This window comes from Ammospiza nelsoni, chromosome 2 (genome assembly GCF_027579445.1).
Source record: "Ammospiza nelsoni isolate bAmmNel1 chromosome 2, bAmmNel1.pri, whole genome shotgun sequence".
In the NCBI taxonomy this organism is placed as follows: Eukaryota; Metazoa; Chordata; class Aves; order Passeriformes; family Passerellidae; genus Ammospiza; species Ammospiza nelsoni.
The window spans coordinates 72712618-72718617 of NC_080634.1; positions in this window are offsets into that span (position 1 = coordinate 72712618).

Genomic DNA, 6000 nt, shown 5'->3' on the forward strand with positions numbered 1-6000 from the left:
AGACATGTGACTGCAAATATGAAATAAAAAAAATAGGAAATATTTGGTTGGAGAAATAGAGAACAATTTAAAATATATTCACATAAAAATGCAGAAGAGGAATAACAGAAAGAAAACATAGTAGCAATGAATAAAATGAGAATTTCACTGTAAAAGGTAAGAAGTTTTGGGAAATGAGAAGGGTAGGTGTTGACTGGAGGCTAATTTTTTAAAAATTCAAACAAAATGGGTAGCAAGATGTTCTAAAATGAGAAAAGAAAAAAAATATTTAGTTAAAACCCACCTTGCTGGATTTAAGGGTTATGTCAAAAGTAGGAAAAGGCTATATGAATGTGGGTTGGTATTGATGGAAAATTAGCAAGATGGAAAGAGAGAAAAGAAGCATGGTCAATAAAAAAACACGCATGGGAATGCGAAATGCACATTGAAACATGTCCTGACAGAAGCAGTGAAATAATCCATGGTACGTCCTTCATTTTGCAAAAAATTTTGTTAGGTTTTTCAACCGACTGGATAAAAATCACAGCAAATGTGAAAGTACTCAAAATAATGAAGATTAAAGAGTTCCTCTGTGGATTTCCTGACCAGTAGGAAAAAAGCAAAACAATTGAGGAGAAACTGATGGACTGCAAAGTGACTTGAGAATGGATGGTGCGAGGGAATTCACAGATCCATGACTTCAATGACAGTTTCAAGAAAGGTGTGTGATTTAACCCTGGTGTCTGGAATCAGGGCCAACACTATTAATAAAATAAGTCTTCAGAAGGTCTGTGTGATAAGATCTGATGCATTTTTCTGTGCTTTTTACATCCCCTTGAATAGCTATCATATCTGAATTTCATTAGCTAATATTGAATCTATAAGCATCTCCTTGTTGACTAACTACATTTACTCTGTGAGTGACTTCATGATGTTTGGCAGGCAGAAAATCATGTCTTCTGTCTCTGTCTTATTGTGTTCTAGGTTTATTATTTCTAGTTCTGGCATGCTACTGAATACCTGATTTTACAGGTTCTTCCCTGGGGTGATACTTTGACATGGACTTCTGTGAAGTTTTTAGTTCAGTACTGCAAGGCTCTTATGATGCAATGGTCCAAGTGATCCAGTCTCATTTCACTGAGACTTTTCAGCACTTTGGAACAACAGTCATATTCAGATTTTAGTGTCTTTCAAAACATCTTTGATGCTGAAATTTGCAAAATAAAAGAGTGTCACTGAAAAATCACCACAGCATGTTTGGTTTGATAATATAAAAACAAGGCAATGGGAGGTTTTTTTTAGCATGATTTTAATGTATCTTTCCAATTTCACTTTATGAATCAGTTTAGCATTAGCCTTCTAACTTCTTGCCAAAGAAAAATCAAGAGTTTAAGGTCAAACTATTGTAACTCAGAGAGATGCAGCAAATTTATGGGTTTCCTGGCACAGCAGCATTTTTACCTGCCAACACTTGCAAATTTAGACACTACAGTAAGTATGATTATGAAAGAGTAAGTATGCACCTCTCATCCCAGTATTTGGCTTAGCACGTTAAAATATAGAATTTTTTGTGATCTATTATTTCCAATCTTTCATGTATAGAATTATTTGTAATTTAACAATCACACTTTTAGAAGACTTCATTACAGAAATTTACAACAGTGTACATAAGATGTCACTCTGAAAACAAAATTTCTAATCACTAATTTTCTGCACCTACAGTAGAAAATAATGCCTGTGCATAATTTTGTTTGTTTGTTTGTTTGGCATGTTGTTGAGCATTAAACTTTATTAGCAATCAAGACATTGGGATAACAAAATAATTACTTTTACCTATGCCCATCATTATGCTCTTTATGGTCTCATCTTCAAAATTTTTCTGAGTAGTAGAACTACTAAAAATGTTAAGAGTTTTCTTGTGTTTTATGTAATGTAATTATTATTAGAAGTAATTTGCTGCAGCAGAGAACTCTTATTTTAAATAATTTTGTATGGCTCATAAAAAAATTCTTTTTCTAAGCAGATTATTGATTTTTTGCTTACATATCCTACACATGAAAGTGCTTTTCTTTTTGTATAAACTTTTCCATCAGATGAGCATTTCTGAAGATAAAGACAGAGTTTTGATATAATTTCTATAAAATCTTGAAAATACCAAAATAATATTTTTGAACTAGCATTAACATTCTGTTAACCAAAAAATTTTTTCTGTGTTAAAATATTTTTGATATTTCATATATACACAGTTCCTCTCCTTAAGATACTGTAAATCAATTTTGCTGGAATTCCCTCAGTAAAGGTCATAAATTCTAACATGGTTACATAGATTTTTAATATGATATTCATAATTCTTTATGCTTCACTTAAAATTATTTTACTGACATGATTGGAAAGAAGAAAAGGAAGACAAATACAAAATAAAAGAACAAAGACAATAAAAAAGCTGTGATATCCACAGGCATATTTTAGTGTATTCTAAGAGCCCAAAATCATATATTTAATTTTATTTTAAAATTCTGTCATCATCCAAATAACCTAAGTGTCTTTATGGGAAGAAGAAAATACAGTTCATCATGTGAGGGGCAAAATTAAAGGAGACAGAAACACTACCATAAAGCAACACACTATAATACACATATTATCTCCCAGTTTACATCCTTTGGCTTTAAAATTTGCAACATGCAAAGGTTATCAAATACTTATCTGTTTGTTTAGCTTTTCTGAAAATATATGCAAGAAAAAATGTTGTCTCTCTCTTCTTCCTCATTAATCAGAGAATATATAATGGACTGTTTCACCTAAACATTAGCAGCTCTGTACCTCCTGCTACAGCTAGAAGGAAATACTCTTAAAACATGAACCTTATTGCCATTAGCATCATTAGCCCTGTGATGCATCCCAAAATCCTTAAATTCTATGTACTTTTCTTTTGTTCCTTAGTATATTTTAGAATTTATATTTTTAATTTTGATATCTAACTCAAGATGACATCACTATACATTATTATTATAGATTTTCAATTTTTAGTGTATTTTCAGTTTGCATATATATTTTGTATGTTCTCATCCTTTCTCTCCTGCCTGTGGTTTCTCTCTTCCTCTTCTTCTCTGTAGCAGCAAAAGTCATAGTTATCAGCTCTGCAATCAACTTGTGGTGTGGATCTTGTTAACAATATTTATTAACCCTGCTGATTTTGTCACCACCTTAGTTTGTCACCACCTTAGTTTGCGTGATCGTGTCTTCTTGTGTTGAATAAGTGTTCTATAACCTTTGTCAGGTTATCTGATAACATGATAATTACATTAAACAAAGACCTGGTCAGAGTCAGAAAGACAATAACAGGTAGAGCAACCCCAGTGCCTTGCTCAGCGAACTGAGGACACTGAATTGGCTGCTTCTCGGGGCATTTAAGCACCCAGCCCATGGGAATAAGCTGTCAGCCAGACTGCAGATACAGAACTCACCTGGGTTCTGAAAATTTTGGAGATGGCAATCTCCATCAGCTTTGTCAAGCATTAATTGGTTTTATTCTGAAGCTGAGTCCACTGTCCCTTAAGAAACACTGCAAATAACTTCCATCATCTCATGTCTGCATTTTTTCACTGTAACAGTTCCCATGCGGTTGAACTAATATTCAACCTAAAATATTCTTTACATCTGCCAAACAGTCTCTTTTGCTTCTGTGTTGGGTCTGCCTGAGTTGGAGCTCATTTTCCCATCACAGCCCTCTTAGTGCCGTGTGGTGCACTGGTATCTGGAAAGGTGTTGATAGCACCCAGTGCTTTGGGCACTGCTGAGCAGGGCAGGCACAGCATCAGCACCAGCTCGCCATCCCACATCAAGGGGTTGGGGGTGGGCAAGATGCTGAGAGACCAGCTGACTCAGTTTGAACACAGGGCTATTCCACTCTATATGATGTCAGTAAAAGCTAAGGAAAGGAGGAGGAACAGAGCGGGGCATTTTGTTTACTTTGTTTGTCTTCCTGGGCAACTGTGAGGCGCTGAGGGTTGCCAGGAAGTGGCTGAAGAGCACTCACTGATGGGATGTACAGAATAAACTTTTTTTTTTGAATTATACATGAGCAAATTTCCCATCTTTCTGCTTTACTAAACTTCCTTACCTCAACTTATGAGCTGTTTTCAATACTATTTTCTCTCCTCTGTCCTGCTGGGAAAGGGAGTGATTAAGCAGCTTGGTGGGCACCTGGCATCCACCCAAGGTCAACCCACTAAGGCTTCTTCATATTATGTGTAAAAACCCATAGGTAGTGTCATCCCTCCCCTCCTTTTTTCCTTTTTTTTTTTTTTCTCATGTGAAGTCAAGCTTTGTGTGCTGAACACTCTATTCTTTCCTGCTTCAGGTTCATTCATTCATGTATTTTTTTGATTTTCTTTTTCATATACAGGGAAAAATCCATCAGCATTGTATTGGCTGCATCCTAGAAAATGCTTGTGTGGCAGTTTTTGCTAGTCAATAAAAGAAGCCCCAAAAGCAATTAATTTTCCATAGATGAAATGTCAGAGTCTTACTCATGCCAACAGTGCTAATATTAGCTCTCTCTGCAGGTGGATCCGTTGTACATAGCAGCTGGCACTATCTCTTCTTCAGTTTTATGGCAGCTCTCCTGACGCTGTAAGATGCAACTGCCATTCAAATTTTATTTCTGTCCAAGTTTGGGTGGCATTTTTTGTTGTTTGTTTGTTTTGTGCATCTTTGTTTGGGGTTTTTGTTTTGGGTTTGTTTGTTTTTATTGTTTGGTTTTTGTTTGTTTTGTTTTAAATAGGTATGATGGTCTTTGCACTACTTTGTTTCCCACTCAGTATAAATACTACACTCATTTTATTCCTGCTGGAATAGGCTGCTGGAGGAGGAGGGAGTGCTTCTAAATTCTTGGGTAGCAACCTAACACAAAAAAGGCAACTTAAAAAAATATCTCTGGTTGAGATATATAAGATTCATCTATCTATCTACATATCGGTAAGCTCTTCTTGTGGTCAATAATATAATTAAAGTTTAGTTAACATAAACAAACATTTATTTTTTTGTGAAGTAAATTCTAAAATACATAAGATGCATTGAATCTAAAAAGCATCCTTATCCAGCAACAGCTGTGAAGAGGTTTGGATGTCTCATACTCATACTATGTAAGTCCAGGTAAAGTGGGCTATAAACTTTCTCAGTGCCTGAAAGAAAACTGATTTGGATTGTACAACCTGGGCTTCTCCACAGCACGTCTGTTTTCAAATTGTTTATGACAAGGCCTGTTAAATTATAATCCTTTACTTCCATTATCCATTTTTTATCTGGTACAGAATGTGATGAGTCTGCAACTCATATTCTATTACAGATGCTGAGAAATCTTCAGAGGTTTGTTTCTAAGAGCTGTCCACTTCCCTTAAAATATGCTAACACTTTCAGCATTTTTACCAACCATATTTCATGTCATAAAACCCAGCAAACTTCAAACAATATATTGCAAGTAGTTCGATCTCCTGTTTTTATCCAAGGCAATTAATTTGCTGTTGTATTGATCGACTAAAAGAAGTGATTCCAGCAACTCTTTGGAAATTCTATGTTCTCTCCTTGGCACAATACTGTCACATAAGAAATACTACTGTTCATGTCACAGTCTAGAGATTAGGCCAGTTTGTGTGATAAGCAGGTAATCAGTCATAAACTCCACGAAAGGCAATGGACAAATATCTGGAAATGGCAAAGGATACTTGTGAGACCCCAAGTGAGACCTCATCTTCACAGATGTACAGTAAAGACAGCATCATATTTCAGTTATCAACTATCCTCCTTCCAATCCTTTTAATACTTTTCATTTTTGGAACCCTCTTCAGCTACCCAGAGCAATATAATCCCACTTTTACCAAACATTTCAGTTTTAGAAGATGCTAGAATGTCTTTTGAAATAATAAGTAATTACTTAAATTATAAACAAGCAAACAAACAACAAAAAACAAAACAAAAAAAAAGAACACCAAACCCCCGAATTCATTGCGCTACAAATTTTGC